Source organism: Pipra filicauda, unplaced genomic scaffold (assembly GCF_003945595.2).
Source record: "Pipra filicauda isolate LSUMZ 115617 unplaced genomic scaffold, ASM394559v2 scaffold358_size1319798_pilon, whole genome shotgun sequence".
NCBI lineage: Eukaryota > Metazoa > Chordata > Aves > Passeriformes > Pipridae > Pipra > Pipra filicauda.
This window is the reverse complement of record NW_024104485.1, coordinates 509641-537594: the sequence shown is the minus strand read 5'-3', so window position 1 is coordinate 537594 and position 27954 is coordinate 509641.

Here is a 27954-nt window from a genome sequence, read left to right as displayed (position 1 = left end):
TGTTTGTCTCTCCCAAGCTGCCACCACCAATAACAACAACTGGTCTGAACAGAAATGTTCAGGAGATGTTGCATTTCAACACAATCTCCCGAAAGAAAGAGTTACCCTCACAATTTAGTCTTGCAGTTCAATTACAGGAGACCTAACAATTTCCTGGTCCCCCAAAAACACATCCTCTAAATGCAAAAGCAATCATTTTTATTCATTTTATTTTTTTTATCCTCCTTCTCCTTACTCCTGTCACATACCATTTGCTAGACGTTGTGTACATATAACCAACAGCAACTACCTAACTGTATCGACTCTTTGACCTCTGTCCCTAAATGATCAGTTAAAGGGCCTGAAGGGACAGGGGACAAGATTAGAGTGAAGGTCAAGGCCTAAAAATCCCCTTTCTCCATTCCAAAGTACAAGGGCAGTTTCTTTATTGCTAGCTCTAGTTGTTGCTCCAGCCCTATTACCTCTCCCCACCCTCAGCAGTAAGGTCTTCTGCAGAAGTATTGATCATGCCTTAAATCCTGCTTCACCTACAGAACTGAACTGGTGAGCCAACTGTGATGAATTTTCAATGTCTTAAATCAAATTTATAGGATCTGTCTGGACCCTTCAGCTTGGTCCTGCCTCTGACTGCCGTGACACCATGGTCAGGGATATTGCTGGGGATTTAACAGTTTGGCCATACCAGACACTGTCTGTTGCGAAAGGTGAGGATTTGATTGGTGTCAATCATTCCCCAAGCTGTCACACAGACTTCTCAGCCAGCAAACACTTTAAGGACTGTCTTAATGAACTGGCTCTGCTCCTGTTGTCACCTGCCACTTCCAGCTCACTCGGCCACTCAGGTCCCCTTTTTCATGGCTTTTCTTGCCTTCTCCTTCCCCTGTTTCAGTTCTGATATAAGCCTGCCCCACTTCCCAATCCCCTTCTGAGACATTTCTTAAGCCTCCAACCCCATACTGATAAATGAGGAGGTAACCCCAACATCTTGGAGCAGCATGTGCCCTCCCCCATGCAATTCCTCTATGCACAGGCTGCTCTCCTTTGTGAAGTTCTCCAGGATTTTGGCAGAAATGTCCCAGTATGGTGGCAATACTTTTTTGTTTGGTTTTTTTTTTTTTTTTTGGGCTAAAGCTAGCATGGAGAAGGAAGGACATTCAAATAGCTTTCTAATGCCTTAGTTCAGCATTAACTATCATCTTGAATGATCAGTGACTGAAAAGGTGATTTCCCAAGATATAAAAGCTACCGAGTGAATGATCTTGACAAAAGCTAAGCTATCAAAAATGTCTCTGAAAACAGCCATACTCTGTAAACAGTTGCACACTAAGAGCAACCAAAATACTGCTGCAAGAATGGGCTGCATCCATCTCAAAGAGGCTATGAGATTAGTATAAATTAGGGCAACTCTCCAGACCTTCCCTCAATAACTGCGGCAAGCTACTGTGCATATAACAGGAATACATAAGGAAGCTACAGTAGCTACAGCTTGTATATGTATATAAAGAATGTATAAACAAGGATGGAAAATGAAATAGAAGCTGGAAATCTATTTCTTTTTTGAGAAGAAATCCAAAGCATAGCTGCTCTTAGACAGAATCCAAATCCAAATTAAACACCAGCTTTTGTGCAACCTGCTCTTCTAGAAGATCAGCACTGCTGATTTTTCCCAGCATATTACTCAGCATTGCTGATTTTTCTCAGAACACATTTAATTTGGGTCTTGACCACGTTGGTGGCCATTGCTCAGGGAGGGTGAACTGCTATACATGTGGTCATCAGGGAGGCATGGGGACTACCTTCTGTTCTTCCCTGCATCCAGGCAATGCATGAAAGGTATGTCATCTGGCTGGTGGGTGCAAAAGTACCATCACTGATCAACTCCTGGTGCATTTGTGTCTCAGTGTTTCAATTTCAGCATTACAGGGAAAAATGAAATGTAACAATGTGCATAAACTCCCATTAATGGGATGTACTTCTTCAATTTACACTCAGGCCTTGGAAGTGTAAATATTTTTCTACTCCCTGTTTGGAGTTTTCTATGATTTGCTCAGCTGTGTAAATTGCTGGCTTCTCCATGCACAAAGTTGTGCACGCTATTTTTAAAGTCAGCTTTTTATGACAATGTGCTGTTTAGAACAGGGATTTGGGAGGCAGGACTCCTGGAGCCCAGACTCGTCCTCATTCACAGCAATTTTACAGTAGCATAACTCCATCCGTTCCAGGTAAACCAGCCTGTGTTTCCAAGGTAGGAAAAAACAAGTCCTGCTGAGTCCAGGTGTGGGATGGTGACAAGTTTTTTGCTTGCCTATGCCTCAGTTTCCTGAGTAGTAAAAAGAGGATTAGGTCAAGTTCCCCTGGGTGTGACAAGTTGATTTCCATAAGCATGCCTCAGCACTCCTAGAGAAAATACTTTTCAAGACAAAAGAACTTTTAGAGACAGTAAGGTAATGAGTTGTTCTTGTGTCACACTGAATTTTTTTCTGGTGTACAGATTTTGACTGGAGTAAAAAAAAGTGAAAGAGAAGAAGAAAACAAAAGAGGAGCTGTAAAACACCTTTTATCTCCTTTCTCCATACTTGTATTTGAGTGTCAGAAGCCACTGGTTAACTTAGGTGGCTACAGACCAACTTGTGTATTTCAAGAGAGCAGTCATCACCCACATCTCAGAGCAAGAATTGCTTTTGCACCTGGCCTTTGGATAGGGAAACACCAGACACTGTCTGCTGCCTGCAGGGCAAAAGTCTACTTCTAGTGAAGCCAGTGGTCAAGCTCCCTTTTGCTCCAACAGCACCTAGAAATCACAGAAAGAAAATAAAAGTGAGCATTTCTGTCTCACAAGAGAGTCAGTACAGAAGCTGACTGAGCTTTTTTGAGTCTAAAAAGCCATACAAACAGACTATTTCCAGACCAAGTGTGGTCGCTGCATAGACCTTGTGGTACCCAGGACTGTGTCACATGTGGACATGCACCCACTGAGGAACAGTGCAGGGATGTGGAGTGGCTTAATCCTCTGATGGGCTGCAGGAGGGAAAAAAGTAGTTTTCCAAATTTTAGAAAAACATACAGATAGGAGAACATACACGTGCACATATGTGTAGGCACACGCAGGCATGAAGACAAAGAGATTTGTGCTCTCCCCTCGCCCATGGAGCCGTCCACAGCACTGAGTACCTCAGACCGTGTGGCCAGCAGGGACAGCAAAGAACAGATGTGTTTGTTCTTCTTAATGCAGCCCCATTAGGTGAGAACAGAACCAAATCCCCCACCTCATCTGGCTTAAAACACCTCGCCTGCCTTGCAGTATTTGGGAGGGGCTGCACTTCCACAGAGGAGCTGGTGGCAGGAGAGCATTGCCCTGCTCTGAAAAATGAGAAGTGCTTGCCCAGCACACTGGGCTGGCCAGGAGACGGCAAGGAGACAGAGGACTGAAGTTGGAAGAGGTGGTAGATAAATAAGGCACTCCCAGTGGAATCCATTACCAGCTGATTAGGAGAGCTATTTGGGTTATCAATATCCAGATAAAGCACAGGCTGTGAGGGGGAACTCAACCATGAAGGTGGCCTCCTGCTGCCTCGCCTCCAGAGCTGGGCCCTCCGATGACTGTCTCTGGAAGCACCCCTTGCTCTGCTCCATCCTGTTCCAGGATGAAGGTCTCTCTGCAAGCAAGGTTCCTGGACCTTTGATGGAGAGGAGAAGGGACCTGTGGGGTGGGGGAAGCATGACACGCTGGCAATGGAGCAGAATGGGGCAGGATGAGGATGGAGCTGTGTCGCACTGCCAGCCAAGTGACTCTCAAGGAGCACAGAGTGAAAGACCACGGCTTAGTGTGCTCTCATAAAAGCCAAGAGCTGTGCCAATTAAAAGATTCAGTTCTGACTTTCACATAAAAAAAAATCTTGCTTTGTCTCTTTGTCTGATTAAAAACAACTGACCTGTCTGGAGCAGTTGATTTAAGGACACAGGAAACAAAATTGGAAGCAGGACTACTTTATTTCAGCTAGCTTTAAATAACAGTGCAGCAGCCACACCTCCCAGCAAAACACTGCCTAACAGTGCCTGCTCATGCTGCTCCTTTCCACAGGCTTTGAGAAATCAGAGATTAGCAGTGAAGCACCAAACTCGAGGAAAGGTCAGCATAGGAGGAGGAGTGGGGGTGTTGGATGGCTTTTGAGGTCATCTGTGGGAATTTGCTCAGATGTGAGTCTGGTGGGCAAGGTGCCCCTTCCAGCAGGCACTGCTGCCCTACAGCAGCCATGGGAGGGAGGCCCTGATGCCTCTGACCACTGGGGAGAACTCACCTTTACTCAAGGGTTTGGAGCTGGTGAGTCCAAGAAGAAGAGGTTAGTCACCTCTGCAATGGCTCACTCTGCACATGGCTTGTGATGGATGGCCCAGATCTGGTTGGTGATGGCACCCCAGTTCTGAGCTTGAGCTTGCTTTAGGAGAGCACTCACCTCACCAGGAGTGATTGAGACCCCAGTCAGCTGGTTGATCCTCTAAGGCTATGCCACCTCTCCTCCCATCCATGCATTTTGCTTTAGCTTGGCTATTTTGGGTCCCTTGTGCCTTCTGGATGTGGTTTCTATCAGCTTCCCTTCCCCTCCCTTTGCACTGCCTTCTCCCCTCTCTGTGCTTGGCTGCTCGCATCCCTGCCTGGCTCATGGCTCACTGCACCGTCCTGCTACGAGGCAGGGCCGGCTGTTTCCATCTGCCTGATTCTGCCTCTTCCCCCCCCCCCGCCTCTCCATCTCCCAGGCTCCAGCTTTATGCCCTGAATTGAGTGGAGCAGCCTCAGACTCTGCCTCCTCATCTCCCTCATGGCAGGGAGCCTTGCTCCCCTCTGCACACCATCCCCATGGCGCGGTATGAACCGTCCACCGATATCCACCGTAAGCCCCATCCTCCAGCAGCAGCTGCTGGGATGCTTCCTGCCTGTATCCCAGGCTGGGAGCCCCGACAGCAGGAGCAGCAGCATTTTGGAGAGTCAAACAATACACAAAGAGCAGAGACTCTGTGCAACAAAGACTGCGGCACAGGGAAGGAAAGTTCAATACGTCTTTATTTTGGGGCTCTACGGCTCTGCATTCCCACCGGTCCGTCCTCCTCACTAAAGCCTTTTCCACACCCTCTGTGCTCTCTGTTTATGTTCACCTGCTACCCAATTAACTCCCCGTTTAGCTGTGCACCTGCAGTGGCTTTGTCCTCAGACCACTGCACTGGAGCCATTAACCCTCTAGATTGCATTCAGCTCTGAAAAATACCCATCTGAACGGCTGGAGCATTCATCTGTGAATAGGAAATATGCTACAGTAGTTCATGGCTGGTAAATATGTGACGGGGGGAAGAGAGATTATGCTTTATTATCAATTGACTTGTGTCGCCAATGGGCTTTCTGTCATAATTGACTAATGCCACCCAGAGTGATATGTACTTCTGCTGATAGCTGCATTACAAGTTAACACTCCAGCACAGTATATGTTTTCATTCAATCTCTATAGGAGAAACTCATATATGGCAGCTGGCAATGCCCCGAGGGGGGAAATCAGCCGTCTTGGGACCGAGTGGAAGGCACTCAACTACACACGACAGGAGACGAGGGAAGAATTGGGAAAAGTCAAGGCAAAATTAGTCAGAGGAGATTTGGCATGTTGCAGCATCTCCTGCCTGATGCACTGAACTTTTTGGAAGCAGCCAAAGAGCTGGAGACACCCTGAAGATGCGGAGATGCTGTTGTTGGTGTTTGGTCATTGCTTTCTGTTTTGGAGGAGGAGGAGGAGGAGGAGCAGGTAAGGAGTGAAAGTGTAACAATCTGTTAACTGAAAAACTGCTGCAGAGGGTGACGCATAGGACAGGAGATTAAGAGCCGGGGCTGGCAATGCAGCAGCAGCAAGTCCAGAAAGAGAGGGAGAAACTTCAGTGTGGCCAGGGGAGAGGGCAGGGGGGGAGAGGAGGCTGGAGGCAACCTCAGCTCAGAACAAAACCTGCTGATTGCAACCTGCTTGTCGGAGAAGGGAAAATTAACCATCCAGATCTGTCATAACAGACAAAAACTAAATACTCCAAACCAATGGCATATTTATGTACCTTCTCCAAACGCGAGATTTTGTGTCAAGGGAGTCTCACAGTCTTGTCCTGTTGACTCTCTTCCCAGACTGCAGCAGTAGGGACCTTGTCACCTCAGTCTGCTGCAATGCCTGTCATACAGCAGTGAGAAAAACAAGAAAATGGGGATACGTTCTGTTTCTGACACAGGACTTCTGTACGTCAACACTGGGCAAGGCGTTGGCTTGTGCCTCAGTTTCCCTCTGCTAGAGGTTGAGAGCATTCTCAAAGCTGCTTGGGTACTACTGAAAGCTGCAGAGTCTTGAGTGGAAAGTTCTGCAGAAATAATTGTTGTTTTGGACTGGGAAGGCAGCCCAGGCAGAAGGGGAAAAGTGTCCAGAATGTTCTATACTGGCCTGTTGAAAAGTAGCAAATTACCTGTATCAATTACCCACTTCTCTTCCCCATCATTCCCTGGCCAGAAGAGGGACAAAGTATGGGGGACAGCGCCTTTATGCATGTCCAGTTTATTTGTCAGGCTGGAAAGATTTTTGGCAACCTGTTTTAGTGGAAGGTGTCCCTGCCCATGGCAAAGTGATAGGAACGAGATGAGCTTTAAGTTCCCTTTTCACTCAAACCATTCTCTGATTCTATGATTCTGTGATTCCATGTTTCTATGTTCCCTGCTGCGTGATCTCAAACTTTAGGACGTTCAGCTCCATGGTTGTGGCACTGACCTCCCTCAGGTTGATGCCAGGGCAATGTGAAGGGGTGGTTCTCCCCATCTCACGCCATGTCCTTCCCTCACCCACCCCATCCCTTCACCTGGGCACAAACCCTTCCTCTCCAAGGAACTCAGCTTGGCGCCTATCCCTGCCGCAAACCCCTCTGGAAAAACTTCTAAGCACCAGTCTCTATCTCTCTCTCTCTCCCCTTGCCCATATCCACCCATAAACACACACACATACTCTTATCTCTCCCATTGCATGCGCAGAGCCAATGTTGGCTTAAAAAAAATCAGGCCAGCTCCGCAGCAGATGGAGGACTGATACAAAACCGTGCCGGTCAAATGATCCCCCCCCTCCCCTTATCCTCTCCCATTCCTCCCCAATAAGTGAGCAACAAAGAGGGGGAGAGGGAGGAGAGAAATGGCCCATTTTCCAGCTTGTGAGATGATTAGCACTGAAAAAAAAAAAAAAAAAAAAAAGTGCTGCACCAAAATATGCCTGGAGGTTGTGCAGGCACCAGCTGCCATCTAGTGGAAAACTGGTCTGGTTTGTCACCAGCAGACACTGCCTCATTTACCTCCGCAGCAGGAGGCAAGGGAAGTGTGTTCTCCTAAATGTGTTAACTTAGCAGTGTTATACACTAGAAACAAATTAATATATAATTCTTCTGTGTCTTAAGGTCATTACTGCCGAGGCATAAATTAATAGAGCTATTCCAGTTAATTCATTTTGGCATTTGCTTCTGCATGTCTGAGCACATATGTGATTGGGGCCTTCGTCTCGTTTCCGCTGGTGGAAATGATGAATTCTTGAAAGAAACTTTACCATATTAATGTCATTTTTAACCTAAAAGTCAGGGAGACGTGGGCTCTGCTGCTTTTTTCCCCCGCTTGCACTCCTGTGAGGCTGGCTTCAAGCGCGGAGTTACTTTTCCAACAAATCCAAGATGAAACCGAAGGACACAGTATTTTTCCTCACAGATGTGTGTGTCCTACGTATAAGCAGGGCATTAGAGCACTCTTCTGAGAATAGCAAAGAAGGCTGTAATGCACATTATCCGATCACGGATGCATTAAGCTGTCCTACAGAAATATAGATGTTTTCCTTTCAGATCAGAGAGAGAACAGGCATAATCAGTGGAGAATGAGACAGCAGCTTTAGCATCCTTTTCCACTTCTTTCATTCCTCTGCTTTTCTTCCTGGGGACACATTCAGCAGGGTATCACGTACCCCGGACACCCTGCTTGGCTGTGGCTGCATCCTCTGCTCTCAGAAGGAGAAGAAGGAGCTTGGCTCCTTGTAAGGCTGAGCCATTACCCAGGGACCCCTCTCCTCCCTACCCCAACACGAGGAATATTTCAAAGAAGCATGTTTTGTTGTGGTTTTGCTTTGTTTTGTTTTTGGTGGTTTTTTTGGTTTGTTTTGGTTTTTTTGTTGCTGTTGTTTTTTGGGGGGTTTTTTTGTGATTTATCTTTTTTTTTTTCATGAAAATATTCTGAGGGAAGAGGGTTTATTTTAGTTAATGATAGAATTCCTCACAAGACTCATAGGAAAAGAGTCTGGTGCTGGTTCTACCAACATATAGCTCTGTCACAAAAACAGGGCTCCAGCATCAAGCTCCTGTATTTTTCAGACAAAAAGGAAACTTGATCCTACCTTCCAGAAGCCATAAGACCATGCTCTCTTCTTTTCTTTTTCTTTTTTTTCTTAATTAAATACAAAAAACCAGCAACAACAAAACCCCCAAATAAAACAAAAAACAAACAAAATACTTCTCAAATTCTTGCACAAATGTTTGTAGAGGGGCAAAAAAGATCTTTGTAGTAAAAATGTCATTGAAGTGTCTGCTTGAGATATTCTTTCAGTAACCGAAATCTTTCCTGGATGAAGAGAAGGGACAAAAACTGTGTAGAATAGTTTCAGGTTGAGGTTTTTTCATGGCTTCTTGAGTCAAAAGGGCTGTCAATAATGCATTTCTTTACTTTCTTTTCTGTGCTTTGGTGATCAAGGGATTGCAGTACCAAAGGTCTGTGCAAAAGGTGGTTTGCAGCAACATACTTGCTGCAAAACCACTATGAACTTTATTACTGTTTGTACTGCCAGCTTCTTATAGATTTGAATTGTTTGGGCAGAGAAAAACCATGTAAGCAGAAGGCAGCAATTTAAAGTGCTCCAGGTGCAGCAGATACTGCTAAAAAAAAAAAAACAAAGGTAGAGGACTGTACTTTTTCTCTTCCTGTCCACCTAATAATGATGTAAACCAGACTAGGTCCCATGGATGGAAGCTGGAATCCCTAAGAGCCATTGCTGCCTCTTCCACCACCACTGTCCTATCCCGTAGAGAACAACCACTCCCCTCCCCTTTGCACAGACATAAATCATGCAAAAAGGGTTTCTTCACCCTGGCACAGCCCTCTCAGTGAGGACACAGAACCACACTGGTACAGAGCAGACACAGAGCCAGTACCTCCCTTGGGAACCTGCTCTGTTGCTCCTGTAAGCAATTTGGAGTGAATCCCCCCAACTCAGTCAGTTCCTTCAAGTCAGTTTCTGAAAGAAGCCACAAGAACAGTGAATTCATAACACCCTTACGAGGAAGACCTGTGCTGTTCTCTGCAGCACTGCAGTAAAGTGTCGAATTTTGCACAATGAAGTGAATGGGTCTGCTGAAATCAAGGAAGAAGAGTGCTGGTGCTAAAATAACATGCCTCTGTTTATGTATATGAGTGTGGGTGCATGTGTGTGCTTTATTTTTCTTTTGATTGAGCTTGTGGGCTCAATGCTGTTAATGAGTGTTTTGTGTTTTGTCGTTTGGTTTGGTTTTGGTTTTCTCTCTGGTGCACTTAACTGTAGTAAATTCCTGCAGGAAATTGAAATCTGCTGCTTGCCAAGGAAAAGACAAACACAAGTCAGACGTGTGGTATTGCTCATGCATCTGGTTCCTGACCCACCCAGCAGAAGGAAACTCCTCTGGTGTGGGTTTGGCTGAGGACAGGGGAGTGCTGGCACTGTCGGGCTTTGCAATTCCTTGGGAAGTCAGCTCCAGCCACACAGTGAAACCCACTGAAATCAAAGTTTAAAATTTCATTCTTCAGCTGAGATCCCTTAATCTTCCACTCTCCATGGGACAATTACTGTTTGGGATTAAAACTAGAACCTGTAGGGTGGAAAAAGTGAGATGAATATGTTAAAATAGGGCTTTTAGAGACAGAAAGAAAGAGAGGGAGAGAATGAAGGACAGTGCTACAAGTCACCATGGCATGCTGGACAAATGTCTTCATTTCCTTTTCTTCATGTGAGAAGAAGACAGGAACCCAATCCTGCATCACTCCCTTCTTTAATAAAAAATATGCTTTATCCCTATGGAGGGATGTGTTTCTTCCTGTCAATAAGTGTCAGCAGCTAATCTGAACTTTTCAATAAAACAATGCCATTAAATAATTTAACCTGTGAAGGAACACTGATGGCTGTGAAATAATTTATGGATTTCAGATGTGTCAAACTTTAAAGCAGTGAAGGGAAGAAATGTGAGAAATGGACCAGTGTGAGATTCCCCAGCAAAAAGTAAAGGAGTTTGTGAGATTCCCCCACTAAAAAGAAAAACCAGAGAGAATGAAGAGCCATCTTGAACACAGATCAAGTATGAACTAATACTATATATCACATAAAAAAGCATCCTTCATAAAGTAACACATATAAAGATACAAGATATGTTTTCTACAGAAAGATCTAAGATGATCAAGAGAAGGAAATTAAGGAAATCAGTTAAGGCAAAGAGGTGGATTCTGTTACTTGAGCCAATGCCTGCATAAAATTTCCAGTCCTGTTACTAGACATTAAATAAATATGTCAGAAGGAAAGCAGAGACTTCACCACAACAGTGAGTTTCAATAGCAAGTTAAAGGTGACTTTGCAAGAGAAAGTGACAGATGATTAAAAAACAGCTATCGCATATATTTTTATAAAAAAGAGCAAGGGGGAGGAATGTACTTAAATAGAGCTGGGTATTGTATAGTCTTTTAACCTTATTAAGTAAACATGCTATTTAAACCCCCTTGGAAATATGGGAATAGAAAGAAAACAACAGACTGAATGTGTGTAAGCACATGGATCTGATACTCCAGGGCATTTCCTTTTTCTTCTCTCTCTTTCTTTTTTTTTCTTCCCTTTTGCTATTTATTTTATTTTATTTTCATTTTCATTTGGCAACTTCTGCATTCAAAGCCCAGAGCTTGGAATTTCATACCTATTTAACACCTGGTTAAGCAACACTTAACCATTGGCACCAGCTGACTGCATCCCCATTAAGCAGAATTACTCTCATCATAGGCATTGGAAATGGAAAAGACCTACCCGGTCATGTAGACCATTATACCACAACCAATGCAGGATTGTTCCATTTAGTAGGAAAAGAAGAAGGATGGGCTTGTCAGGGAATGATGACTCAGAAGAGTTTGGTTCTCTTCCCAGCTTGATGTTATACTTCCCAAGTGACCTCCAGAAAGTCACTTAACCTTGTTGCTCCTTGGTTCCCCACCTCAGCTGCAGCTTCCTTTTTTTACATCCCCCCATTTACTTTATAAGTTCTTCAAGGCAACATTTATTTGCACTTAGGTATGTTTGCAGTCGGTATTAGAAATGCTCCCTGATTTCAGACGGAAAGGAAAAGTGCGGTTGGAGCATCCATAATAGCCTGTGCTCCCTTTAAAGCTTTACCTCTGAGTAATAATACAGGGTTTATTCCTTTCCTGAACAAAGGGAGTAGCAAGAAAGCAAGGAGATAAAGACAGATCAAAGATGACCTTTAATTTGAATTATGCTCTATTTCTTTCTTAAAACTGATTTAACAATAGAAATTATAAGCTTGAAATCCTACCTGATTTCTCTACCCAATAGTTCTTTTCTCTTATGGTCTCCTTGCTTTTACACTGAAGCCGCCTTTTTGGGGCCACCATGAGGTACAATCTAGGATGAGAAAATGCATCTGTCACAGAGGAATATAAGCTGTCAGCTAAAGAAACCTCCACAGAAGTCAGACAGTCAGAAGACTTACCAGAGCCCCAGAGTTTATGTTAAATAATTCACATGCTAACACTTTCTGCTGGTAGCAGACACGGGGAAATCCCAAGCTGAATTTAACAAACAAAACAAAACTTTCCACTCATTCCTTCTCCCTTCAAAATGGCCCGTAGCCAGAACCGCTCGCCTGTGACCGCCGGCAAAGCCGGGTGCGCTGGGATTTGTCTGCAACCCCACCAGCATCAGCTCCTGCTGGTGCCATGGAGGAGCTCACACTGGTGTGAGATGCCTCTGCATCACTGTGTCCCAGGGCACTGGAAAGTTCATGGGAATATTTGGACAAGCAGAATATTTGCTCCCCTGAAATCAGCTGTTGTTTTTCTCTTCTGCCCCAGCCTCGGTGGTGGGCGGCAGCGAGGTCATCGGTTGGGTTGTCGTCAGCTGGGATCCAGCAGTTTCCACATCTGAAGAGTGTTTCTAAATCACTGTTGTGGGCTGTGCTACCAGGTGATAGGACATCAGATAGGCTTCTGGATCTTTTTTCTTGATGTGTGAGTGAGCTGAGACTTCTGAGAAAGGCAGCAAAGGCGCTACTGGCTCTGTCTTTTGCAAGGTGGAGATTTTTATATTTATTTTATACAGATGCCCACAGTCACTGTAGGAACCAATATTCTTTTTGGGTTGTTTTTTCCCACATGATGGGATTGTTCTGCATGCTAACTGACAGTTGAACGTCTAGACCAGTCTGTAGGTGGAAAAAAAGAAGTTATTTTAAGAATAAACTTCACTCCTTTGGTGATTTTTTTTTTTTCTCTTCTGTACAGCTAATGAACCAAGTCTTACTCATCAGTTATTGTTTGATAGAGGAGAAGAGGCTAATGGTAGAGGTAGAGGCAACTTTTTAAAATGTTATTTAAATTTATAAGGATATTGTTGTTGAAACTGTAAGGATATAAACGATTAGTACTCTCCATCTTGGAAATGCTAAAATACAGATGAAAATTTGTGTGAATATATATGTGTATATAAGTAATGGTAAATCTAATAGCTGCTCTTTAACTTCTGTGGCTTTATATCAAGCTCAGAAAGAGATCATAAACTCATATGGGATCTTCTAGAAAAGGATAAGATTAACCTACCAAATTCTTTGCCTGCCAACTTGATGTGTCAAGCTGAAGAAACTAGAAACAAAACAGTGCCCTTCACACTGCAGTATCCTTTATTGACTTTTTTTTTTTTTTTTTTTTTTTTTTTTTTTTTTTTTTTTTTTTTTTTTTTTTACTTTTCCTCTTCTTTTGACTAAGCTAGAGCCTCACAGCCTTTTTCCCCATCTGGCATAAAATGATATCAGACCCACTGCATGCAATGATATATGCTTCTGCCTTAAGTCAAGAGAAAGTACATCACTATTTTATTGGATGCAGGTCTCAAGAGCTCATGAACTCAACAAACACCCCTATAAATTACTGGAAAGCCACACCAAAGTGTAACAACAATAAACTAGAAATGGCCTAAGTGGCTTTGCTCAGCCAGACCTTCAAATACCACTCTGTAAGAGATTCCCATGCTGCTTCCTTACTCATTGCAGCTATTACTACCTTCTGTAAAACCAGATGTATGAGGTCACATGGAACAAACCGCTTGTGTCTTCCCTGTTCAAGAAACAGCCTGACAGGAGTTATTTAAAAAATAGTAGTGTCCAACAAAAAAACTCCCTGTAATGCAACTTTTCCTTAATTGCAGCTTTGTCCGGGATGCTGAGGAAATACTCTAAATTATGTGCTTTGCAAACTGACAGGATTAGGTGATGTGGTGGTGGAGACGAGGTTCAGAGCCCATGAGGTAAGGTTTACCTTCCTAATGATTTCACTCTAAAGGTGAATGTGCAGGTCATTACTATTGTCCACTCCCTTCTGGATTTCTTTGGCAAAATTGTCAGTGTGCACATTAATTTAATGCTGATCCTGCTGTTCAAAGCTTTTCTAACGTAAGCACATGTCCAATAGATAGTAGAAATTCGAGTGAGTGCATTAACTCATGTCACACCTTCTACCAAGCAGCCACTATCTGGTGTTGATTTCCAGTCACTCTGGACTGAAGGTAGATTTAAACCAACCATCTCTGCTGGAAAACTATTCATCAGGGAGTATGATAGTGGCCACATTGCCAAAACTGCACTTTTGGGGTTTCCAGCAAGCTCACTTCATGCACTAAACTGAATGTAGGAGCCTTCCCCCTCTCTGGCACGGTTTTGAGCAGCAAGTTGTCACTGAATTATCTGGAAACCATTCCTTTTGAATGGCTTCTCACACCTGGCTTCCTCTGAAAGCTCTGATACCTTTTGCTTAGAAATATTGGGTTTCTAAAGCTAATTGTTGCTGATGCTTGTATCTGCAGATTCTCTGGGAAGGAATTTATAGCTTATTTGGTTTGGACTTCTACATCTTCCCATATTAGACTATTCTACAGCCTTTCCACTGAGAAGTTATTTTGATGTTTATCTTCTTTCTCTTAATTTCAGCCCATTATCCTAGTTATTTCCCCCTGGGGTAATTTTGTTCCTCCCTGGGTGTCTGTGCTGTTCAGGCATTTGCAATGGGCTCCCTCTCCCCCTCAGATGTTGCTCAGCCCTGCTGTGCATATTGACGGTTGTTCTTGTAAAAACTTTCCTTGTAAATCAACCCCTCCAGCTCTCTAATCATTTTTGTTGCACTTCTCTGAACTCCCTCCAGTTTGTCTTCATCTCGCTGGTAATAACTTTGCCTATGTGTCATTTGGCATTTTCTCCTTATCACATTCCAGCAGAGCATCAAACCTTTTGCCCTGTTGCTGCGTGCTGTTGTCAGGTAGACTGGACTTGAGTGATTGACGTAATCCCTTAATTTGCCGGAGGGGCAGTTTTAGATTTTTGTAAACCAGTAAATTGGTGATTTGAGCCAAATATGATGCTGAGGAGGGGGGTTATTCACTCATCTTGTCTAAACAAAACTGGAGCTGGTTTTGTGGATTTAAATCCAAGGGAGCTCCTGGGTATTTTTCCCTGCCATTTCTGATGTTGGAATAAAACATCAGTGCTAATTTGATGACTTTCCAAGCAGAATTCAAAATTCAGAGGAACAAATCCTCCTTGTTGCTGGGCCTGGGAAGCTTTGTTTTTGTCAGTGATGGCAGAAGGAGGGAAAGCCACAGTTTCATGCGAGATGAAGCAAGACCTGCACAATCCCAGCTCTCTGGTCCTGCTCCCAGCCATTCCCCTGAGGCACAGACCAAGAGGGAAGGAATAGTCTTTCTGGGTGGACATGCCTTTGTTCATTCTCTGTCTTAGTTTTACATTCTGCTGTGATTATACCCTGATTTTTTTCGAGGCTGCCTTGTTTTTTTCATAGAAAACAATCCCACTCCTGAGCAGATCCTGCCCATTGGGTAAGGGAGCTGGAGGGGTTTGCCTCCTACCACATGAACCTCCTGTTGTATTATCGAGCACGTTTTAATGGGCAACGGAGTTGATTCAGTGTCACTGTCATTTCTGAGCAACGTGCCTGTCTGAAGATGTCCTGTAGCTTGAATATCCCTTCCATGTTGAGAGCTTGCAGTCTCCTTACTAAGGTTTTAAAAAGACTGAAGTCTCTGAGCAAAAGGTCCCTATGACAAAAGATTTCCCATGATTACATTCCCAAAGGTGAATGCCAATGTGTCAACAGAAGGAAATATTTCTCCTGCTTTCTTCAATAATTTATTGGCATTCACAGCTTTCCCCTTCATGATGACTGCTCCTGCAGCTCTAAGAATATCAGCTCCGCTGAGAGATTGAAATTTGCTTGTCACAGCTCTCCCAGGCAGTTACAAACAGCGTGGTGTGGGCAGGTTCCTGATTAAAAAAAATTAGGGAGAGGACTGGGAGCAAAGCATGGGAAAAGCATGCAGCCAACCCAGCCTTGAAAACTCTAAAGGCCAACCTAAAGTCAGGTGTGCCATTCTGCAGATAAAAAAATTTATCTAAAAAAATCCATTCTTGAATCCATTTGTAGATCCAGCTGCCTCCCAGCACTGACAAGTAGGAGGAATGGACTCATCATCTCCATGATGTCTGAGTGGGATGAATCATTTATTTCATGCCTCAACCCATTGATTTGCTGGCCTTTGAATGAAGACATGTGCCATTAGGCCTGAGTTTGTTGGAGTCAGTGACTCCCAATGTGTTGTGCTCAATGTTGTGATCCAGATACCAAATTAGTAATCATGAAGGAGAGAGCAAGCCATTTCTTGAAATTCATAGTTCATTACTGGAAGATGTTTGAATGCAGTCTGGGTAAAGGTCTTTTAAGTGCCTGCTTACAGCAAATAACAGTATTTTAAATTACATTTTCCTTTTTTTTTTCAAAATCCCAACACAGACCTTGATCTTAGAAGCCTCATACTTATTTCAGCTCTCTACCTGGGATAACATGTCCTGCATTCCATGGTAGCAGCCCATCATTAACTAATGATCTCACAGCTGGACAGACAGATGCAAGGGCAGAAGAGCCCAGAGCAGCCTGTGCCCACCTGCACTGAGGTGCAATCCTGGTGCTGCAGCAGGTTGTAGCCAGCCCTCACTGGACACAAATGTTCCACTGGCACATCAGGAACTAAATCGATCAGCTCTAAGTTCACACCACAGCAGGTCAGCTCTATTTATCAGCTTGGCTTATGTACTTTTGTCTATATGTGTTTCCCCAAGAAAAAGATGGGTTTTTGGTTAAGAAAGCATTTGCAGAACTTTTTGTTATACTGAAGGATTGTGTTTTGAGGGTAATTTCAGGGGAGAAAGGAGTTTGCTTGTTCTGTTATTTTACTTTTGCTCTTTTCTATCTTGTTTTATGAAGGCAAGGAGAAAATAGCTTCTTAAAGAGGTCAGCACTTAGTTTAAACAGATAAAATCTGGAATTGATTTAAACATATTTATCTAACTATACACTAAGTTGTCAAAAAAATCAATTAAAGTAGTTTTGGAAGATTTTTTTTTGATGAAACATAAATGAAAATAATATTTTTTTTAATATATTCTTTCATAAAAGGAAAGATTTCCCTGTTGTCATGAGCTGGCCATCCTTATTCCCCTTCTATCTCCTTCCCCTTCTGTCTCCTCCATGCTTCCTACTCTCCTCACCACCCACTTGAATTCCAGGCTCCACCTGTCAAAGTGCTGAATACTTAAAATTAGCATTACATGGAAAACAGATGTCCTTTTTCATTAAGCACATTGTAAGACTAAAACAGTTCTTTTTCTGCTTTGAATTGCAGCTAGCCCCTCTCCTACCTTGAAAAAATATTTTTCTGGAGAAACATAATTTAAAAATAAAGCAAAACAAAAGTTTTGGTCAATAAAAGCATTTCCGACAATAAATAGAAAATGTTTAAGTTTGTTTTTAAAACATTTTACATGTTTTAAATTGCTGTTATACAATAACAGAGTGTCCTTGTGAAAAGCTACTTTGAAGTAATAAAAAATGCCTCCTGTTCTGAAAATTTGAGACTAGATTGCCTGCACTTTATTGAAAAGATGGATTTTATTTTTAACTGCTCTATCAACATGTCATTATACGGACTTCGAGTTTTCTGACAAAAAAAACCATCATTTTGGTCTGATCAGTTCTACAAACAACATTTAAGGCTAAAATATCTCCCTTAAAGAGTTTTCTGACTCAGGGTACGATGGGAAACGAGGAACCTGCAGTGCATAGCTCACCCTTAATGTTCTGATGAAAACTGAACAGGGACAGATTGTCCTTGCCTGCTGTACACAGCTGCCCCGACAACTTTGCCATGGCCAGTTACTGGTGGCATTGGGCACTTTAGAATTCATGGATCCTTGATGTCAGATTCCTCTTCTCTGTATCTCAGAGCAGCCAGTCACAGATGGGAGCCATGACAGCCCCTTCTGCAGAGCCACAAGGAGGGAGACCCCAAAACAAGACCCAGCCTGACCCTCTGGAAGCGCAGAACTGCTTTGGAGGAGTGTGCACACTCCAGAGGATTTGACCATACCTCGCTTTTTGACAGAAAAGAGATTTCCCAGGATATTTCTTGCCTGGGAAGCCACTTCCCAAACTAGTCATAGACTAGCAGATCTTTCTCATCACTCCTTGGTCCCAGGATATAAACCCTTATGCTTTGAGGCTTTAGCTAGCCTCTAATTAACAAAGCTGAGGAAGAAACTTCCCTGTAGGCCAGTTATTCCATATCTGCCTTCTGCAGGGTTTCTTGTGCATGTCTCTGAAGCAGCTACCAGGGCCACTCCAGGGGAAACTCCAGGCAGTGGCTCAGACCCCTTATCTAGTCTAATAGGAAGCTCTGGATCCAACAGTCCTGTTACCAGAGTCTGGAAACCCCAACAATTTGCATTACAATGTCCACTTCCCACCTGCTCCAGAGATAAAAATCATCACCTACTTTCCCTTTTTTTTTGGTTTGTTTGTCTGCCTTTTTTTCTTTATCTCTTTTTTGTTTTCCATAAGAAAAGCCAGGCAGATTAAATTGGACACGCACAAGTAAACCAGTTTGTAATGATATGTCGGACTTCCCGTAGCAAGAGTAGGTAATTTGGCTCCAGTCTGTATTTAGATTTTTAATTTTCCTCTGTCACAGAAAGGATTTTTCAGTAGAGACTTTGGATGCACAATAGCTGCGGGCATTTAATCTGCAGAGGTGCTCCTGAGGATACACGCTGCAGCATCTACTGTCTCTGGTTTGAATCCAGAGAGAGAAGACAGAGGTGAATTTGGAAGGGATCCAAAGAAAGAAAGAAAAGAAAGTGGTGTTCCTAATTTCACACATTTCTGTAGCTGTAATGTGTGTCTTGCAGGCAGCATGATGCCATGAATGTCCCCATGGCTTAGGGAGGTCCCTTGCCATTTAACCTCAGCTATTCCACTTACTCCATAAACACAGGACTTTAATTTCCAAAATGTCTGGTTATAAATGACTTCTTCAAAGAGGTACAGGGTAAGGAAATGTTTCAACAAATATGTAACATCCACCTTATTCATCTGTTTTATTATTTTGATACAGAGAAACACCTTTAAGCATTTGAGCCCCCTATTTCCATGATAGCAAAATGAGAATGAACCTGTCTTCTCCTGAGTTGCTGAGGGCTACTCACCAGCAGCAAAGCAAATGTTTTTATGAATTAATCATCATAGAACCCCAGAATGGTTTGAGTTGGAAGGGACCTAAAAGATCATAATTCCAACCCCTTGTCACAGGAAGGGACACCTTCCACTAGACCAGGTTGCTCCAAGACCTGTCCAGCCTGGCCTTCAACACTTCCAAGGGTGGGGCAGCCTCAGCTTCTCTGGGCAACCTGTGCCAGGGCCCCACCTCCCTCACAGGGAAGATTTTCTTCCTAATATCTCATCTAAACCTATTCACCTTCAGTTTGAAACCATTCCCCCTTGTCCTATCACCCTATGCCCTTGTCCAAAGTCCCCCTCCACCTCTCTTGGAGTCCTTTTAGGCACTGGAAGGGGCCCTAAGATCTCCAGGGACCCTTCCCTTTTTGCGGCTGAACAACTCCAACTGTCTCAGCCTTTCCTCTCAGGAGAAATGCTCAAGGTCTTGGATCACCTTTGTGGCCTTCTCTGGACTCTCTCCAACAGGTTCTGTGTTGAGGACCCCAGAGCTCAATGGGACCCAGGTGGGATCTTACGAGAGTGAAATAGAGGGGTAAAAAGACTCAAGATGACAGAAACTGGTAGACCTTCAATTACAGTCTGTTTCAGGAATGATGCAAGGCAAGTTTACGGCACACAGGACTCCCTTAGGCTTTACACTGATCGTACAGAGTTTACCAAAGTCTTGGGTCGTGTAGGGAACAGCCTGACAGTGGGGATATTATTCTCAACCCATTTTTGTAGATGAGAGACTGAGGTCTGACCAGATATGATTGGACTCGATGATCCCCCATCCCTGGAAGTGTTCAAGGTTGGACAGGGCTTTGAACATCCTGGTCTGGTGGTAGGTGTCCCTGCCCATGGCTGGGGAGTTGGGACTAGGTGGTCAATAAGGTCCCTTCCAACCCAAGCCAGAGGTGCAAGGAGGAAGCAGTTTAAATAAATTGCCTTAGGCCATGGAGGCAAGCTGTGTCAGCAATGAACCAAAACCAGTCCCCAGCCCAGGGCTGTATCCACAAGGCTCCACCTCTGGAGGCAAAACCAAGCTCTGCGGTACCAATGTGAGCAGGGCTTCACTGCTCCAGGTAGTACAAATAACACCCTGGCAAAGGTGTCACAGTGATTTGTGTAGGGTCTTACAGAGAATAGCACCCTGATTCCAGAGCTCCTGCTTCAAAATATTTTCCTGTGCCCCTTTAAGTCTTGTAATGAGCCTGTCTTTACTTCTGGCTTTTGTTACTGCTCACTTTTCTCTTGAAACTTATTTCTCTTCAGCAGTGGTGGCCCCAAAATTACTGCTAATTTCCTGCAAGGAATTTGTTCTTTGAAACATACTGTATGGCACTTTTCATTTTTCTCTCTTTTCTACTTCTTTTTTTTTTTTCCCCTTCTATCTGAGACTGGCACTGAGTCTGTTGAGAACATGTAAGTGTAGTTGCTTTTGAATGCTGCAAGGTAAATGCTGAAAATGACAGCTTAAATGGAATCATTAAAGCAGATGTAAGTATTATCTGAATGCTTCTGAAGTCTCCTATGCACAGCAATAGTGTCTTTATTTTCTCTCATGATGCATGCACCTTTTTAAAGAGAGCTGACAACCTATTATTTCTTTCTTTCTCCCCATTTTTGAGCCTGGAGTTAGGGACTACATTCATATCTTACAGCTGTAACGTGTTTGCTACGAAATGTCTGAAAATCTGACCAAAATAGAGGCATGGTGCAAGAATGACTATGATAGATATCTACTCTTTTTAGGCTACTAAGCAGAAGGAAATGCATAGCAAAACGTTGACTACTGGCTTCAATGAAATAAAGCAACGTGCTTCTTATGACTCAACAAAGCACACAGATTGTGGTGGCTCCCATGGACTCCCCCAGTTTTAAAATCTGATTCCTGATTAAGGTGGGATTCATCTCACTTTGCTACCTGCTGTCAAATACGTCAACCAGTCACTGCTACTTTAGACCTTCCTTTAAGTGAGGTAGAGAGAATCCTTCCCATAAGATGGTTCACAGCCCCTTCCTCAGGGTGGGATGAGTCTTCAAAAGACCCTTCTGTCCTCTAAGGAAAGGAGAAAGAACTTTCAGAGGAAGCTCATGTCACCACCCTGGACCAGATGTCAATCCCTCAGACAGTGAAATCTAGGAGGCATCCATCCCACATGCTGATTTTGTGGTTGCTGCAAGCCCAGGAGTTGGCCCCACTGCCAGTGGAGCCGATCTGCTGTGAGCATTGCAGGAACCATTGGCACTGCAGCTCTGCTGGGGAACGGCTGCCGGGGGTGTGCTGCAGCTCAGCTGCTCACCACTGGAGCAACACCCAGTCACGAGCTCAGAAAGCTCAGGCCGGGTAACAGATAGACCGTTTGGCTTCAGAGATGCTGTGATCTCTTCTCCCCTCGAGCCTGAGCTCATGCCTGTACGTTGGCCGGATTGGGAGCTCCTCTGATGGGCATTTAGCCCATCCCTTTGCTTACACTTGTGAGGCCCAACAGCAATCTGGAGACACAGGATAACTCCTTTTCCAAGTGGTCCAGATCACCCCAGGGAAACAGATAGTTTTCTGTTTGCATCTTGGTGAGGTAAATGCCATTTTATAGTGTTTAATCTAAACAGTGCAACAGAACACTAGTCTGGAAAGCCTCTTACAATGTTGGTGCATCATCAGACCTCAGCCCTGAAATGGCTACATTATTCCTGTCCCACATGCACTAATCTCAAATCAGGGTACACGTGGCTTGGATGTGTAGAATAAAGCATGTGTGGTTTGTGCAGGTATCTGGTTAAGGCCATCCAGTATGAAAGACTAGGACAACAAATTAAACATCCAGATTCATGTAGTCAAAGGAAAGGTGAATAACAATATCAATACCAGTAACTCTCAGATCACTGAGTGATGGACTGTGGAAAGTCCCACTCAAAGCATTGAGGAGGGTCAGCCAGAACTTTGTAACTTGTAAGAAGAGGGAAACAAGGTTGCCATGGGTCTCATGGCACAAAGCAAATGTACTGTGAAATATTTGACTTGTGGGACTATGGGATTGTGTAATACTTGCCATGCAATGTTAGAAGATGCCCTAGAGCTCTCTGGGTCACTTGTGGATTGGCCCTGGCACTTCGCTTTGGGATAACAAATCTTTTTTTTCCATTTATTTCTGAGAAGCCCTGAGCAAGTTCTTTTTTGTCTTCAGACACAGATATTTTATAATTGCTGTTCTTTCTTGGGACTTTACTCATGCTCATCTCCTTGGCTTTCCAGAAAGTCCTTGCATAGCTCTGTTGCTGTAAAAATCAGGTAAGTAATGTGTCTAGGTGTTTTGCTAATGGGTGCCAGCAAAGAAACTATAACACTAAGCAAGATAACTTTTTGGCATTCAGACAGCCTGAAACCTGAGATTACTGCAAGTTTCATTTATGTCGTGCTTGGAAAGGATTGTGTTTGCTTGCTTGACTGTTGTTTTCCAATAGAGAAAAAAAAAAAAAAAAAAAAAAGGAGGTGCTTCAAAATAAAGCTGAGATTCTGTCAGTTATGGAGTATGTGGAGATCCTTGCAGGCATATATTTGACACTTCTGATACACTGAGAGGCTACATCTACACTTACTGAAACCGACAGGTTCTAGGAGCAAACCTGCTTTGATTCTGGCCCTGGACATTTATACTGTCCTTGTAGAGTCAGATCTAAGTATATATAGACATCTGATTCATAACCTATCCTGCGCCTCACTGGAGGCATTGGTTTAGGACCTGGGTGGCCTTGATTTTATTATTAGTGCTTCCACTGGCCTGCTGCTCAGCAGTAGGTAAATGAGGTCATCGCTTTGTGACTCTGCTCCCTTTTGCAAAATGTAGATAAAAACTCTTTTAATCCTGCTGATGAAAGGTGGTATGATGAATAGCATTCTTACCAGCCTTACCTTCCTTATAGTAGGGGTCTTTGTGAATCCATTCTATTAACAGCTCTAAGGACCATAGAAATCCCTATATAAATTAAACACAAAACCTTGGCAGTGCCATGAAACTGCAATTAGGAAATGAAAAAGCTATAGTTTTCAGAGTAACAATAGACTTGCCCACATTGCATATCGTGCATAGATTTAAGTATGCATTTAATAGTCTGACTGGTAATAAAAATATTATATAGATACAATATGTTTGAATTATTATTGCTACACTGGAAGAACCACACTGTTTCTGTACCCTGGCTCTTGTGTGCTTAAATTTGTAACTTCACTGCTACACTCTCAGACTTGTTTGCATTCAATTTCTTTGAGCTTTCTAAATTAGATATGTACGTGATTCTCTGTGTTAAAACTAAATCGATTCCTAATAGTCATGTGGTGTTAATATTAAGCCAATTAGGCTCAAATTAACATACACATTTATTTAAGCAAGGCCTGATCTTGTAAACTACTTAAATGTGTATTTTGAACTCTGGCTTAGCAAAGTTCCTAAGTACACGAGAAATATTAACCCTGTAAGACATAGCTCAGCTGTCTAAGTTAATTACTGAAGCAAACTTGTGACACCACAGACAAGCTATATGAATAAATGCCATGTCAGGTTAAAATAGAATAAAATAATAAAAAAAGGAAAAGGTAAAGGTAAAGTTAAAACTTTTATGAATTCCTTTGGTAGCTTCAGATTCAGAAAACAAGATTTGCATATTTATGAATACCTTTGGGTTTCTTCTCAGAGATCTAGTAGAAGGAGGCACACCAAGAGCAATTCAGGTCATTGTGAAGTGAACATTTACCCAAGGATGGGACAAACATCTCTGGTTTTCACTGCTTAAATCTCCACTGACTCCAGTGGGAGCTGAGGCATGAGCCTCACCTGCAAACTGCTATTTGTAGATACAGATGTGCATAGACTCATTTAGGTATCCAGACTGGGACCTGAGCCATGTCTGTCACTAGAGAAGGATTCAGTGGCAATTCCCTTTGTGGAACCTACGATGTTTCCACTCAGACAAATCTTACCTATTCAGCTGGAAGCAGTACAGGTGACAAAATTCTGCCTCTTCCTGAAATCACACATGGCTTGTATTAAAACTGGCCTCCGTGGCTTTCATTGTAGTGTGACCACCATTTCTAGATGATTAGAATCTGTACATTCTTCTCCTGTGGCTTCTCCAAAATATTGTTTCCCTCCTTGGCTAGACGCTGCCAAAACTCTCAGCATCAGGATATATGCTATTTACTTTCTTCTTTAAAGTTTCAGACTTGGACATACAATCAAGTTGCAATGGCTTAACAAAATTCTACCCATCTGCCAATGTGGCTGTTTCCATGTTGACAGCTACCTATCTAGATGTATGCTCATAGCCATCTCCAGTCATGAGATTACGTGAGATGGCTTAACACTGCGTAACATTACCTTAAGAGGGGCTACTGGAGTCCAGTACATGTTCAGTTCCCTCAAATACAGTCATCTGTCTGATCCAAGATGAGTGCCATGAAAGGTTTGTATGGAGTGCCTCTGTTTTGTCAGTGCACAGGCAGCAGTACATAAACACACAAATCTGAGAGGTGAAGGAGGACGAAGCAGAGGGGCAGGTTTGCTCAGGGGCTGCAGAGGCAGAGTTTGTCTCTGCAGTGACTATTTGCACAGCAAAACACAACTGCAGAGAGGTACAGGCAGCAAGACCTCCGGCTGTGTTCTTTGTCTTCTCTAGCTGTGGAAGTCTTCGGGGAAGTTGTAAGGCTGTATATTGGCCCAAATGTTTGTGGTCAAGAATTTGTGCTCTCAAAAAGAAGCAGTGCATAGCCCTGTTTTATGATCACTAGAATGAATGGCATAATTCATCCAAATTCATTCCCAAAGTAATTCTGCTGCAGCCTGTGGAGAACTGCTCTGGATGCATTTAGCCCATAATCTTCCTCCATCCAGATATGACTATACCCTCCAGTGGGCAATAAAGTGCTTTGGGGCATCTAATTGAAAGTGTGACAGTTTTACACTGTTGGGAAGCAGCAGTTGTGGGTGGCATGTGCTCCACTGGCATCTGAGGGTAAATACAGCAGGATATGTGGCAGTCTACAACTGGGAGCTACATTATGCATGTGCTGGGAACAGCAAGCCAGTGCCACAATGCAATTATAGCTTTAAACCGTGCCCAGTGTGTCTGTTCGGCAGCAGTAGACAGACAGCTCCAAATCATTATTTTTTTTCTGCTTACTTAGCTTCTGGTGATTAGGTTCCTGTTTTGCAATTGTGGTGACTAAACCAATTAAGGTGCAATTTAAAGAAGGAACTCATAAATACTGTACAAAGGTAGTATTGACATATCTAAACTTTATAAAAAAAAAAAAAAAAAAGAGGGGGGGAAGGGAGGGAGGGAAGAGAGGAGGCTAGGTTTCCAAACTGAGCAATCCATTTTAGAAGACTCTGCTACGTGCAGTAACTTCTGCAGTATGAATAAATATGCATAATCAAAAAGGGAGCAGAGCTCGCTTCTCTCTATTGCTCATTTGATATACCTCTTCATGTCATATCCACTTTCACATAAACAACACAATAATAAAACATCTGCATTGCTAAATAACACTACTGTGTTCTAATTCCTCTAGAATGACATGAATAAGAACATCCTACTCCTGTTTATTAGAATTTATTGATGACACGAGTGTGTAAAGCAGCAGAAGGCATAATTAATCCTGGTACAGCCCCAAGTTACACGTCCAAACTTGACAAGTTTCACTCTTGACTTGCATTTCTTCCCCCTGACGCATGGTAACATCAGGGGCTTTGACAAGGTACAGATGTCCTGCTACAAGAGTGGCAGGAAGGCAGTTTTCTCCCTGGTTCCAGCTTCTGCAGGTGCGAGGGACGGGCTACAGCTCAGCGAGGAATGATGGGGGAAATTGGAGAACTTGGCAAAAAAGAAAATAAGAAAATAAGCTGCCCCTTGCTCGAGACAGCAAACGGCACACTAATGAAGCTTACAGATGATGTTCAATCGGGAGGACTAGTGAGCCCCGTCAGGGTAGAGCCGTAATATCGGCAGATTCAGAGAAATTAGAAATAAGAGAAGAAAATAACAAAATTAGATCAATCTTGAGGAAGACAATTTGAAACACAAAGGCAGCTGGAAGGAAAAGCTGAAAGCAAGCCGTAGCGCTGAAATAAGTCTAGAGGGAATAATGGATGTGAAAATAAACATTGTTTGGAATGTGATGTGGCTATGAAAACAGTGGCATATGTAGAAATCTAACCCCCAGCTCAGTTCACCTTATCTATCCCCAGGGAATGGGTGGAGTTACCACCCCTGGAAGTGTTTAAAAAATGAGTAGACATGGCATTTTGTGATATGGTTTAGTGGGCATGGAGTTGATTGATCAGAGGTTGGACTTGATGATCCTCAAGGCCTTTTCCATCCTTAATGATTCTATGATTCTATCCCTTTCCCGAGCCACAGAATATTTGAATTTCTTACAGCTCTGGGCAACAGAGTTTGAGATGTGAGGTACATCTTTAGGAGTTTAAGCCTGTAATTTCAGGTCCCTTGGGACTTCTTTCATGACCTTTGAGGCACTGGTAGGTAACCAGACCTACAAGGGTACAGCCTTGAAGGGCCCATATTCTTTCTAATTTTACATACCACAGGTTCCTCCGTGCCCATGGGGACAAAGCTGGGAGGAACACACACGGATGGGAGAATGAACAAAACACCACTGCATGAGTGTTCCCCAGTGTGATGGCTACAATGCTCACTAGAGAAGAGAGGGACAAAATTCAGGGATTTTTTTTTTCTCCTTTACCTGATGGGTTTGCACACACATCTCTGAGAAAAGAACCTTATGTACTACAGACAAATGCTCTGGAAGGGAAACTTTACAATTCACCCCCTCTGCTTTTTGTACAAAAATACATCAAATTCTCAGCATTGTAATATTAGAAAGCACCCAAATATCAGTCGACTCGGGCGTCTTCTTTTCATCCTTCCTCCATCCTATTCTCCAAGACATTTCTTCTTCTGACTTGGAAAGAAGAAAGGCTACTCCTACAGCCCAATAACTAGAGCACTTTCCTCATTGAGAAACCCTGGAAACTGCTTCCAAGAGGAATGAGTATGTTAACTCCTAAACTGTGAGCAGTCAAGGTGTCTCTTCATTGCTGCTGGAAATGACTGGCCTGCACTGGTGGTTGTCCAGACCCAGACCAACACCCTTGGCTCAGAAACACAGATAGAGTGCAGTTTCTAAGGATGATATGTGTTTATGTCCTATCTCTTGCTTTGGCTTTTCCTTGTCACTGCTTGTCCCTTTGTTTTGTACATGATGTTGAGGCACCAGAGAAGGAATGCTGTGGACTTCGCTCAGCATCATTTTCAGATGCTGCAAAACTGAACCAAAGCTGAACTGTGGTACTGAACCATAGTATGGTGAAAGTTGTAAAAGGTTATGTTACTGGTTCTTAGAGCTCCTGACTCAAAATTTTGCCATGACTAAGACAGCAATTGTTGCACAAAAATAATGTCAGGAAGAAGAATATATCTTTATCTTCTGTATGTATATATACAAGCCGGGAGGACAGCCACATCTGAAACTGTAGGTTTGCTCTTGGGCAAGGACTACAGAAATGATTTTGGAAAACTAGAGGGAATTCAGAGAAGAGCAGAGAGCTGGAGGAGTTGAATTACGAGTGAAAATCTTAAAGTATATATCTTCTAAAAATTGTGGTTTAAGAAGGGAAAAATCCCCCTTGTATATCCCCAGGAGATCTGTCCAAGCACCTATTTTTTTATTTTCTTTTTTTTTTTTTTATGTGTATACATTCTTTTCCCTCTCCTTCTGCAAAGCAGTGCAGCACCTTCAATCAAAACTGCATTTATTTCAAAAGCTTGCATGATGATTAATATCTCTCTGCCCACAAGCCACTTTATTCATATGGGATTCATATGGGAGATTTCATAAATTTAACAAGGGTGCTTCTCAGAATCTTCCTGTCTCTTATGAAACATTATTTTAATATTTTCGTTTCCAGGGAACTCATCTGCTAAAACTGCAGCAC